We start from the raw sequence: 14,201 nt of genomic DNA, 5'->3' as shown, positions 1-14,201 counted from the left end.
CAAAATCAATATGACAACAACAACATCAACATACCTAATGTAATCCCACAAGAGAGTTCTGGGGAGGTTAAGTGCACATTGACCTTACCCCTACCTTGGGAGGTAGAGAGATGGTTTCTGATATCTAAGCAAAATAAATTGAATGGAAAATTCAAGTTTATGTGCAAACGACGAAGCTTTAGTATTCCGAAAGCTCAAACAAACATCAAGTACAAATCCTTAAAGAAAATAATCAAGCAATTATGTCGACTTCCTTAGCTCGAGTAAGTAGCTTTAGTACCTTAATACACAACCAAACTCCCACTAAGGGTCTGAAATCTGAAGATGTTTAAAGCAAATCATGATGAATATCAATAAGATATAACAAGTCTTATTTTTTCTTCTTTTCAAACAAAATTTAAATTTAAATTCAAGAGAAGTGATAAAAAAATATTTACTATAAGAACAAGATCATCTAATTGCAGATAATAAATTTACAAAATTTGGGGTGTTACATAATCATTTTCATTCACTTCTTCGTAATGAATGGGTGTTCTAATGCTTGAGAAATAGTGATTCTCTTTAGAGGATCTAACACAGATTCTCTCCATCAAATCTTTGAAGTGATCCAACATCTTTAATTCTTCACCAGGGTCACCCGAAATTACTAAACTGATATCTTTCGGTTTCATGTTGACAATCAGCTTCCTTATAGCCTGCAAACAAATAGAAGCACATGCAAAACTTAAAAGTACATCAAAGTTATAACCATTCATTATTATAAAGGTTTGTTTATCAGGGATTGAAAAGACTGGCCAAGGGTCTACAAGACATACCTTCTTTGTAACAGGATCCTTTTCAGTGGTGAGAAAATTGAGATCTTGGTCAAATGTTGATATGTAAATTCATCGTGTGATAAAAGAAGAAAAGAGTATTATTGTTTCCATACTAGCTATATCATGTCATTACTCATTACAAACTATAAAAGCCGCTACATAATACAATCATCATAATAGAATTTTCCACAGCAAATTATTGACCAGCCTATTAACTTCAAGTGATAAATGTTTTCATTCAGAGAATGTCTTAAGACGAACCTTTCTAAGCATCTTCTTCGGAAATGGACCTTTCAGTTCCATATGAAGACGGAGCATGTCGGAGTAGTACGACCTAGAAATAAGACTTTCCCATCATAAAGCTCAAACAAACAGCAACCTACTGACCAAATATCCATTGGATGATCGTATGGCAAGCCAAGTATTGCAACAAGAAAAAATACATTAACAAACAAAACTACAGATCCATAAAACTACTTCGGATCAAAACATTGGAGCATCAAACAAAAGAAACAAAGTGAAAAGGAAGATAAAAAAATAATAAATGGCAAATCTTGAGAAATGATACTTACTGATCTGGTGGGCGCGGTAAAAGCGGCTCACGGGGTATGGAGTAATTTCGTTTTTGCCAGCAAACATAGCATTGCCAAAGTCACAAAGCTTCAACTTGTCTTTCGCTTCATTTACCTTAACAATTAAATATAGAAAAGTCATCATACGCATACAAAAGCAAAGTGATGAAAAGCTACTCTCAGCAGATGCAAAGTGGGTGAATCAGCAAGCCAACAAAAGATACAATACTCAAAATATTCCACTTACCAAGATATTGTCAGGTTTAATGTCACAATGAAGCACGCCACAACGATGCTTCAAAGCACTGAAAAGTTGCTTCACAAAAAGCCTCACAACGTCGAGGCTAAGTCCAATGTTACGCCCAAACTTCTTCTGGAGCTCACGGAGATTCATTCAGAGAGACTCAAATACTAGACAAAGATTATTCCGGTACTTGAAGCTACAGATTAAATGAACACAGCGGCGCTTGCCTTTAGGATCTGCAGCAACTAGCTTCTTCAATATGACCAACTCTTCCATACCCGCTTTATACCTGATGAGCAGAAATAACAAAATTAGGCCACAAAAACAAGCAAGGTTGGCACGAAATGGAGAAATTAATAGATTAACTCACATCGTTTCATTATTATGAATGATTTTTATTGCTACTTCTGTCTGATCACCAGGTCTAGCCTTCAAATATTTAGCCCGAAAAACAGTAGAAAACACACCTTTCCCATGAGCAGCAAGAATCTCATAACGGCCATCAAAAATTTCTCCGAAGCGGTATTCTGCAAAAATCAATGAGAATTAGAACATCAACTAAGACAAAAGTTACCAGCCATTACAGGAAAAGTTGACAAAAATAGGCAGAAGGATAAAGCTATTTTCTTGAGGTAACAATGTCAACTTGTAGTATGATATATCAAATAACAGAATGAAGGGACTGTCATGCGCAAATATCAAGGAAGAGGGAGAAAAAAACAAATTTAGAAGTGTGATCAACATGCTCTGAAGTAAAAGCTCAAATAAGAAGGATCCAGGCAAAATGTGAGATGAAATACTTGCTATAATACCCTTCCGGATCATTCCAGTTATCATGAAGACAATTGCGCTCGGTTGGCATGCCATCTCATTTGCCCTGCAAAACAGATATAACCAGACACATGAAATCAGTTTACTTATTACAGCCTGATTTGACAAAGAAAAGACTCTCCATAAGCACAATAAATTATTTCCACAATTCAGTCTAAGCACAACTACACAAGTAAAAAGAATAGAACAATCCTTTTTTTTCTCTCACTTATTGGCTAGGGTTTTACCTTGGAGCATATAGCACAAGATAGAGGGATTCATAGAATCAATAGAGTTCAAACAATACATGATTCCTAGATATCACACTCTAAACTGAACAGTAGTAGCAAAAACTACCACCAAGTAATACACTCCCATAATATGGACAAAGGGAATAACCTTCAACTAGAAACATAATAAAATAAAAGCCATTTTGCAGTCATCACTTCAATAAATGGCTCCTTTTTACGTTGAATTTTGGGTTCAGTAGGAAAGAAAGGGACACTCACATTTTGTTTGAATTAATATAACAATAATAATAATTTCCGACGACGTTACCAAGACAGACTCACCATTTTCGAAATGGCAGCAAGTGATTCTCCAAATATATCGTCACAAAGCATGTCAACCGACCTCTCACTCCGTAAAGTGTTAAAACAGTAAGTCAATCATCGGATAGAAGAAGCCAGCATTTAGGAAAACCACTAAAGGAGAAAAAAGCCAAACCAACCTTTTGCTTAACTTGGTCGTTATACTCCGGTTGATACTGTTGGAGATATTCAATTTGTTTAGCAAGCTCTTTCACTAGCTCCTCTGTTGGAAACTGCAAAGTAATGACTAATGATCAGAAAAATAAGTTGTATTATCAACATAAAGTATTTTTATTTTTATTTTTGAGAATTATCAGCATGCCAAAGTATTTGAGCCCAGTTGCTAGAAATTCAGTGGTCAATTATATTTAACAGGTTATTTTCAGAAGTATTCAGTTAAATTCCAACCTGTTGCTTAACTTCGTCCTCATGCTCCTGTTGATGCTGTTTGAATTTTTCCATTTGTTTAGGAAACTCCTTCAACAGCTCTTCTGTTAAAAACTGCAAAGTAATGACTATGATCAAAAAACGTAAGCAGCAATATCAGCATTTCGAAGTATTATTTCATCGACTAATTTTAAAACAAACCCATAACATGGGAGAATGATTACAAGCTCACATAAATAAGTGCTGAAAGATAGGGGGGAAAAAGAGAATGAGCACTTATTCTAACCTGTGGTTGCTGTTGGAGACGTTCAATTTGTTTCTCTAGCTTCTTCACTAGCTCCTTTGTTGAAAACTGCAAAGTAATGACTTATGATTAGAAGAAGTAAGCCGCATTATCAGCATCCCAAAATATTTGAACCCAATGGCGAAGTATTTCATCAACTATTTCTGAAACAAACCCCTAACAAAAGGGGAAAGTATTAAGATCTCCCAGAAATTAGTGTGGAAGATAAATAAAACAAAAAGAAGAATGGCATCACCAGAAAAGAAAACCTGTTTGAATCTCAGGGTCATGTGAACACACCTATCTCTGGAGTAGCCTGTCCCAGTCCACCAGCTCCAGAAGCCTTCTCTTCAGCATTATAAGTTTATAACCACCTCGCGAAGGTGGTTTCCCAGAAGAAAATGTTGGCTCATCAACATGGACATCTGCACCATTGGTTGGACCATCAATGGGCTCTGGTACAACACTATCTCCAGCTGCACACTTCTCAGTAGACTGATCCGCATGAACCTCACCTAATGCCAAGAAAATGAAATGCACAATTAGAGACCAGAAACTCAACAAGAGAGAGAGAGAGAGATGTAGAGGAACAACAGAGAAAATAGCTCTGAAGAGGCTCAGGTGAATTTACAATCTTCATAAAATCTTAAGTGAAGACAGTATTGTGACACCCCAGAAATTTTTTCGCAAAGACTCAAACATTTCTTCACGTGTGGGTAGACTCGGACCGGAGGACTTATAATTCTACACATGAGTTAGGATTAATTCCTAAGTATTTGAAGTGTGTTAGATATGTTTAGGGGTCATAAGGGATCTCTAACACCAAGTCGAGTCCAAAGAACTCCAATCGATTAAGTTTTCGGATGAGTTAGTTTAAGAGTCAACTTCAAACGACCCTATCTTTTGATACATGACGATCTGGGTGGCCCACGATCTATTAAATCAAAGGTCATCGAGTCTTCTTTCCAACGCCACCAAGAATGCGAATTTTGGAGTTCGGAGTCGAAAGATATGACGCTCCTAAGATGAACTAGCGCGGCAGGAATTTCATTTTTGGCCTGGGTTGCAACTGTTGGGGAAATGGCCTTGGCGCTGTAAGGGCGCGACGCACCACTATCACGCCAGAAACATGCCTCAGTAGTTTGGTCCTTGGCGCGACGCGCCACTAAAAGTTTTGCAGGGTTTTTCAGGCTAAATTTCCAGAACCCAAAACTTTGGCCTTGGCGCTATAAGGGCGCGACGCGCCACTATCGCGCCAGAAACATGCCTCAGTAGTTTGGTCTCTAGCGCGGTGCGCCACTGTGAGGTGTGCAGGTTTTAGGCGTAATTGGCCTGGCGTTGCAATGGCGCGACGAGCCACTATCGCACCAGGTGCATTTTTAGCCTATTTTCAGAACTTTTGAGGAGGGGTAATTTGGGAACTTACCCAAATTATATATGTATCACCTTAGACCATTTTGGGATCATATTATTACAGCCTCTCTCTCTCTAAAAAGCCTTAGGATTTTCTCTCTCTCTTCTTCTTCTTCTCCATTTCCAACAAAAAGAGTCCAAGAGCTTCAAGAATTCAAGTCTTCCATTGAAGACCTAACATCAAGTTCCTTCAAAATATTCAAACAAGGTATGTAAGGCTAACCTAAAATATGGATTTAGTTCTTCCATATGCTTATAGATGTGTTGGATAGGAGTTGTGAAAGAGATGAACCTTCTAAGAAGGTTTTCTTGAAAGTTTTCCTAAACTATAGAATGTTTTCAAGTACTATTAGTTGATTGATGTTTTAATGACTTGAGTTACTAAATAGTTATATTTTATATTATTGATTTCAAATGTACCTTTGTATATAGATTTATAGATGTTGACGATATTCTTGAGCTGAGTTTTGTTGAGAGTATGGATTCATGTTTCATTCACATGAACCCAAGATGAGATTTCTTGTCATAAATGTCTTGAGGTTGAGATGGATAGTTGTGTGTATATATGTATTGATTGGAATGAAAAGAATGAATTGGTTAGTTAAGAATGTCCCTTTGCTTCTATAAAATGAACATAGGACAAAAATAAGGATTTTGGAGTAGATGTTTGATGATTGATATGATGATAATACTTGACAATGATGTGATGATAATGTTTGATGATGATGTAAATGATAATATATGATGATGATGTGATGATGATGTTTTGATGATGAGGTGAGTGATGACGTGAATGGTGCTTATTTAATATGTGTAGAATGATTGATGAAGAGGTGTATTGATAAGGATGTTATGTGATGGAGCGGATTGGAGTCTAATGTGATTATGTGATTTGCATAATCTGAGTTGATTGGAGTCTTATGAGTATTTTGGAAATAAAGAATTTTTTGAGAATGAGTTTTAAATAAATGATTTGTGAGCATTTTTGCATAAACTAATTATACACTATTTTTGAGTTTAAGAAATGATTATTTTCATCTATGATTTAAAAAGAGTTTAAGCATGAGTTGAGTATGAGGAGACTTTAAATGAGTTGAGTATTTTTACATTAAAGTATCTATTTTGAGTTTGAGTTGAGGGGTTGAAATTATGTTTTAACGTACATAATATTTTCTGCATTCATCGAGTTGAGATTGTACAAGTTTTAAAGACAAGAGTTTGATGATTTGAGTTGAGTTTTGAAAAGAGTCCAATGAGACTTGCCATTATGACTTATTTGAGTTGAAATGAGAACAGAGTTGATGAGGTGGTAATGCTCCACATGAAACTAGCCGTGAGGGCTTGTTTGAGATGATTGGAGGGAGCTTTATGAGCATGGAGTCATGGGAGAAGTATCGAGCACCGAGGCGGGTGAGAGTACAGTCCATACTCGAACCCCAGAAACTACGCCGCCAACGTAGGTAGGGATGGAACCGTTAAAGTCGGATGCTTCCCATGAGATCGAATCGTTAAAGTCGGATGTTTCCCATTTTATTGTCCTAAAATGATAGGACCTGACTAATCGATGGTATCCATGATTAGGGAGGCGTTCATGCCCTGGCAAGGTACGGACGGACGTGGCAACAACGTCTAATTGTTGTACTATCACCGGCTCATAGGTGATGGTTGTCGGATAAGAGAAACTCCCATTTAGGTCTTGATAGTGCTCCGAGTCAGTTGAGTTGAGTGGTTTATGAGTTAGTACCGTCTAAACTATTTCTTGTTAGACTTAGGGCATTTGAGTGAGTTGCTATATGCTTATGAGTTAGTTCTGTCTAAACTATTTCTGGTTAGACTTAGGACACTTGAGTGAGTTGTTACACATTTATTGAGTTGAGTCCTTTGAGTTGAATTGTAAAACGTTGCATAATTTAATTTGCATATTTACTGAGTTGAGTCCTTTGAGCTGATTGTTGAGTTGAATGTTGAGTTGATGGTATATGGTCGGATTTGATTAGATGAATTGTGATTGGATTGAATAGAATGGTATGTGACTAGATTGAATTTGATTATTGAGTTGAATGTTGAGTTGAGTGTATATAATCAGATTGTACATAATTGAAAGGGATCGAATTGTAAATGATTTGATTGAACTGTATTATGTATGATTGGATTGGACTGTATGGTATATGATTGGTCTTTGTCTAAAAATGTATTATTACTTTAGACTTATGACGCCTTGTTGAGTCTCTCTTATCTTTCTGATTTGAGATATGTGGACCGATGTTATTCTCCCTTGAGGTATGTTCCATTCTGCCATATTACATACTCGTACATTCCACGTACTGACGTCTATTTGGACCTGCATCGTTTTATGATGCAGAGACAGGTTTATGAGATCGTCAATAGAAGCATCATTGGGGATCTATTTGCACTCAGCGTATTGGTGAGTCCTCCCCTACATTCGGAGGACACCGTTTGTGTATTCTTATATCGAGTTAGCTCTTTTTATTTTTATTTGAGGTAGCCATGAACATGTCATCGGCACCAATTAGATAGTAGTGATAGAGGCTTCATAGACTAGATAGTGATGCGTCGATTGAGTATTTCTTTCCTTAAATTATTCTTGTCAAACTATTTATAATGACAGATATTAGAGTTGATTTGTTGGCCCATGACCTTTATTCTTTGAGTTAGACTGATGTTTGAGTTGCCCACCGAATATTCTCTGTATTCTTTTGTCTTCCGCTGATCGAATGAATGAACGGATGTGTGATCAGGCTATGTGGTTCTCTTGGGAGCCAGAAATGGTTTCTGAGTGCTGGTTACGTCTAGGGTACCCTCCCGAGGCGTGACAAGTATCCAACTCAAATCCTAAATTATATAACACGCACATTTAAGAGTTCGGATTCAAAATTAAAATACATTAAGAAAGAAGGAACTTGGCAGTTAAATTGCTTAGCAAAACTGGGTGATTAATTAGCCAACAACAACAACATACTCATTATAATCCCCAAGTAGAATTTGGAGAGAGTAGGATGTACGCCTACCTTACCCCAACCTTTGTGAGGTAGAGAAGTTGTGTCAGGTAGACCCTCATCTCAAAAGAAATTGGAACACAACCAACCAAGGACCTTTCCCTCTTCAGATAGAGCTCTACAACAGGCAAGAAGAAATACAACAAAACAGAATTGAATTATATTTTACAAAAATCACAGGTCAAATAACTTACCATTGTCTCCGAATTGAGTAGCTTGGTCCTTCTGTGAAAGCTGATTCTTATACTTTTCAAGAATAACTTGCCGGCGCCTTCTGCTCTTCTCCTTAATTCCAGCAAGTTCTTCTTCTTCTTCTTCTTCCTGTTGAGCAAGTTGGAAAGCAATTTTTTCCTGATAGTCCTCTTGTACAACTTCATCTCTGCAATGAGAGAAACAAAAACCAATATCAGAAACAACTCCGTCTTTGGTGCTCTTTTGCTTTCGACTTACTTGGACCTTGTGTGGTTTAGAATCCAGTTCATTTATGTAACTAGAATTCTACCGGTGAGCTTTAAACATATTGTTATGTTTGATAAACAGAAATTTATACTACATTTGATAATTATGGACTATATATACACACACACCATCATGTTACTCATGCATATATAGCACCCTAAAAATAAATACTTGGGTTTCCAATAACTGTTGTCTTAATATAATTTCACATTATACTATTCAACAAAATGGTATAAAATTTTAAAAGTTATGCTTGTTTTTAATTTTGTTCTTCCTCCTTTTGCATTTTTCAATTGTCTTGATCTATTTTATTTTTTTTTGGATTAAAAACTTTCTCCTTATTGACGAGAGTTTAATTCTCAATTTTATAATTTTCTCTCACATTTCGACTCCCCCTAATCCTAATTACACCACAAAAAGAAAATATTTGTAACATTATATTCCTTTTATCCATTTTGGTTCAGAGTAAGTATTGTTTTAAGAAATCAAGAAAGCATTAAAAAAACTATTAATATTGTCGGAAGCCAACTTTTTTTTTTTTTTTTTTTTTTTGCAAATTGTTTAATTGTCCTTCTTTAGTGATGATATTTTCTTCTTTTTATTTTATCATAGATTTTTTTTTGAATATTTAAAAATAATTTGATTTTAAATTTTCTATATCATCCTTCATGAGATGATTATAATTACATGATCATTTATGAATTGTTTTAAAATACATGTTCCACAATTTTTTTGTTAAATTCCGCTCTCAGCTATATATTATCACATAAATTAAAAGTTTCTCAAAAACATCAACAATGAGTAAAGTGTATAAACCAATTTTGAGGTTTTCAAACTAAAAGTATATTTTTATACATATATTCCTATTTCTATTTTTTTTACTTTAATTAAAAAGGTGTAAAACCTAAAGAGTTTTAATACAAAAACATGGACTGTTTTTTTCCTTTAATATTGAAGACTAATGAGATGTATGTGCATGTAAGTGATTTTTCAAATACGTCCACATAATATTGCTTATGTTGATTGTGAATAATATTGAATTTTTAAAAAATATTAATAAACATAAAGTTCTGACTTAGAGCACCAAATCTCAACATTTGTTCTATTAAATCACTCCCTTCGTTCATGTTTACTTATTTATATTTGATTTTGTACATTCTTTAAAAAATAATAGAAAAAATTATTATGTCACTCCTAATTACTATAAGTCATCTCACTCATTAAAAAATGAATTAAAAATAACTAGTATTTAATAATAAAAGATAAGATAGATATTTTTAAATTGATCAAGTAAAAAGGAATGCATATTTTTAATATAATAGATAAATAAAAATAGACAAAAAGAAATAAAAAGAAATGAAAAAAAGAACCAAGAAAAGGGAAGCTCAAAAGAATAAGGGGAAAAAATGAAATCATATAAAAGCACACAATTGAGTGGTTAAAATGTCTAATAAATTGATATATATTTTAAATATTCATTACACTTTGCCTCTCATTATTTTGCTTCCCCTTATCAAGTTTCTTCTTACCCTGTGATTGTATGTTATTTTAAAATTCAATCTTGTATAGAAAATTCTTATTTTTGCCAAGTCAATTAAGGATTTATCTAAAAAAAAGTAATCTTCTAAGATATATGGTTAATACTTCTAAGTAAGTGACTTGAAATCGTTGTTTGGGACGGACCTTCGAATAAAAGATTATTTTTATTTTTGAGTTGATATAGTTATTTCTAAGATAGATTTTAGTTTTATTGAAATCTTAAACCTAAATTTATATTTGAAATTCAAAATGAGATGTGTTATTTTTTTCTAAATAGCTTTATTTTTTCGACCACTATAAATTTATCTTCTTCGACAGTGGCTATCGATTTGCAATGTCTATTTTGGCTTTAGTATATTCTTAAGAAACACCAGCGTATACGCGTGTATAATACATCTCAACTATTTTTTTAAGGTCAATGACCTCTCATGCTTCAAAAAAAAAATTCCATTGTTATATTTTTATCTTTCTTATACAACACTACACTTGACAGATAACCACGTCAACCGTATATCAATAATTGATTAAAACAGATAACCACATCAAGAATATCTCAATAGTTGATTAAGAGTGATATGATAAAGGGTAGTCCATTAAAAACGTTGTCCATGCTATTACATTATTTTTTATGGAATTGGACACCTCTTGATCATCCCTTCATTCTCATGTTCTCAATTAGAAAATATTGAAAAATCTTTGTTTATTGAGGTAATTTATTTTATCAGAGCTGTGAAGATTTGGAGATTATTTTATGTAAAAATTGGATATTGATGTAATTTCTCAAAAATCATTTCAAATTCAAATTAACTTACTTGAATTTATCCACACATTTGGAGTATTCGAATGTGTACGATGGATAATGTATTTTCTTTATCAATAGCAAGTGAATTTTCATGTTACTAGCCATGTAACTTTTGTTATGTAACACGATATCCAACGTATTTATCTTTATGTTAAATATTAAATAATACATGACATAAATTATTATTCTCAAACTATTGGGTACGGTCACACAAAAATTAAAAACAAAACAACAATAGATCCAATATATTCCTGCAAGCAAGATTGGGGAGCATTGTGTGTATGTAAACTCTTTCTTTTATTAGTAAACCTACGTAGTTAACTCATATATTGTGAAGACAAAAAATTATTTTCGCTAAATCAATAAAAAATAGATTGTAATAAGAATGCTTTGCAAATAAAATTTGATTTTAAATAATGTAGGTAAATATTATATATTAGACTTCTGTCACTTTTAAAGTGTCACATAAAACTTTTAGAATTGAAACTTCTTACATTTATGATGGATAAAAAAATATTTATTATTTATTTTCGTAGAAGTAACAAAATAAACTTAATTTGAATAATCAAACATTGAAATTTCTACTAATTGGGCAATGATATATTTATTGACTATGCTTAACTTGTGGAATTCAAAATGATCGATTAAGCTATTCAATCGACGCGAATCAAAATATTGGATCGGGTGGATTAAATTATAGTCCAAAAATAAAAATTATGTAATTTTGAAGAAATTAAGCTAATATAAAAATTATGTTTTCAATCCCAAATAAATTAAATTTGATCATCCATTACAATTTGTGTACAAATGATAAATAAAATAAAATAGTTAAAAAATCTCCATTTTCACATTTTAAATTTTTTTCTGTCCCAATTATGTAATGCAGATTGACTAGATACGAAATTTAAAAAATATGAGAAGATTTTGTAATGTTACTTTTAACATATCAATAAAGTATAATTACTTTTTTTTATTTTACACTCAAGATTAATTACTTGTTGTCTAAAACATTTGTCAAGATCTAAAAATTATCCAACAAAAACAACAACATACCTATATAATTCCATAAAGTAGGTTGTGGAGAGGATAAAATATACACAAACCTGACCTCTACCTCAAAGATAGAGCCAAGATCTAACACTATACATAAATTAATATGATTATGATGATAATACAGTAAACCTCACTATATTAATACTTAGTAAATTAATAATCTCTCTATGATAATATTTTCCTCCGGTCCCGACTTGGGGCAATGAAAAAAATCACTCATTTTGATAAGATAATATATTTTCAGAAAACCCCTATATAAATATATGGTCTCATTAATATTATAAATTCGTCAAGGAGATTGGTGGTGGAATGGAGAAGTACAAGGCAAAGTGAAAACCAAGAAGGTTGCCTATACAGAGTGGTTGGAGTGCGTGGATGAGGAGGAGAAAAATAGGCTTAGAGATATCTATAAGAAGGCAAAGACGAAAGCGAAGTCGGCGGTCACCAATGCTAAGAAGACAGCTTTTGAACGCCTGTATATCGAGTTAGGAGAAAAAGATAGGGATAAGAGATTGTATAGGCTTGCCAAAGCGAGAGAGAGAAAAACACGCGATTTGGACCTAGTAAAGTGCATCAAGGACGAGGAAAGTGAAGTGTTAGTGGATGAGACCTCTATCACGCAAAGGTGGCAAACTTACTTCCACAGACTCCTAAATGAAAAAAGAGACAAAGACATTGTACAGGGTTGTTTGGCGCACACTCATAGTCTTCGAGACTTTGGGTACTGTAGGTATTTTAAGGTTGAGGCGGTTGGACGTGCTCTTAACTGGATGAGGAGGAGGAGAGTGATAGGGCCCAATGAGATTCTGGTGGACTTTTGGAAGAGCACTGACAAGGCAGGTTTGGAGTGGTTGACTAAGTTATTTAATGTTATTTTAAAGACTGCTAAAATGTCTGATGAATGGAGGTGGAGTACTACGGTTCCATTGTACAAGAATAAGGGTGATATCCAGAACTGTAATAATTACAGGAGTATCAAACTACTAAGCCACACTATAAAGATTTGGAAGAGAGTGGTAGAAATGAAGGCGAGGAGAGGAGTGTCAATCTCAAAGAATTAGTTCGGATTCATGCCAGTGCGGTCGACTATTGAAGCAATCTATATTATGCGGAGACTGGTGGAGAAATTTAGAAAAAGAAAAAGAGATCTCCATATGGTGTTTATTGACCTTGAAAAGGCTTATGAAAAAGTTCTGAAGGATGTTATCTAGAGGTGTCTAAAGGCTAAAGGTGTCCCGATGGTATATATTAGGGCGATAAAGGACATGTATGCTGGAGCCAAGACTCGGATTAGGATGGTGAGAGGTGACTCAGAGCATTTTCTTGTTGAGGTGGGACTACATCAGGGATCTGTGCTGAGCCCTTTTCTTTTTGCCTTGGTGGTGGATGAGCTGACACGGTATTCAGGAGGAGGTTCTATAGTGTATGTTATTTGCGGACGACATAGTTTTGATTGATAAAACTTGGGACGGAGTTAATGATAAGTTGGAGGTTTGGAGATAAACACTAGAGTCCAAAGAGTTCAGATTGAGCAGAACCAAAATAGAATACTTGGAGTGCAAATTTAGTGTTGCGATGGATGAAGAGGGCAGGGAAGTGAGGCTTGCCGCCCAACCTATCCCCAAGACAGAAAGCTTTAAATATCTTGGATCCATCATATAGAGTAGTGGGGACATCGATTATGATGTCACGCACCGCATTGGGGTAGCATGGTTGAAATGGAGGCTAGCCTCTAGAGTCCTGTGTGATAAGAAAGTACCACCTAAACTCAAAGGTAAGTTCTACAGAATTATGGTTAGACCAGCGTTGTTGTATGGAGTGGAGGGTTGGCCAATAAAGAACTCTCATGTTCAGAAGTTGTATGTTGCAAAGATGAGGATGCTGAGATGGATATGTGGACACACTAGGAGTGATAAGATCAGGAATGAGGTTATTCAGAAGAAGGTGGGAGTGATATCTGTGGTCGACAAGATGAGAGAAGAGAGACTGAGATGGTTTGGGCATGTGTAGAGGAGGAGTGTCGATGCCCCAGTTAGGAGGTGCGATCGATTGGATTTGAGGGCTATGCGGAGGAGTAGGGGTAGACCAAAAAAGTATTGGAGAGAAGTGATCAGACAAGATATGGCGCTACTCCATATCACCGAGGACATGACCTTAGATAGAAAAGAGTGGAGGTCGCGGATTTGGGTAGAAGACTAGTAGGGATAGAATGGTATC

General features: G+C 34.7%; 1 pseudogene; it reads right to left on the bottom strand.

Moving 5' to 3' along the window:
• Nucleotides 1–508: 508 nt before the first annotated feature.
• On the bottom strand, nucleotides 509–8,613 carry LOC129898898 (serine/threonine-protein kinase prp4-like; annotated as a pseudogene).
• Between the last annotated feature and the right edge of the window lie 5,588 nt (nucleotides 8,614–14,201).

This window comes from Solanum dulcamara, chromosome 8, assembly GCF_947179165.1.
Source record: "Solanum dulcamara chromosome 8, daSolDulc1.2, whole genome shotgun sequence".
NCBI lineage: Eukaryota > Viridiplantae > Streptophyta > Magnoliopsida > Solanales > Solanaceae > Solanum > Solanum dulcamara.
The sequence above is the reverse complement of the archived record's forward strand: the minus strand, read 5'-3'. Positions and strand labels throughout refer to the sequence as shown.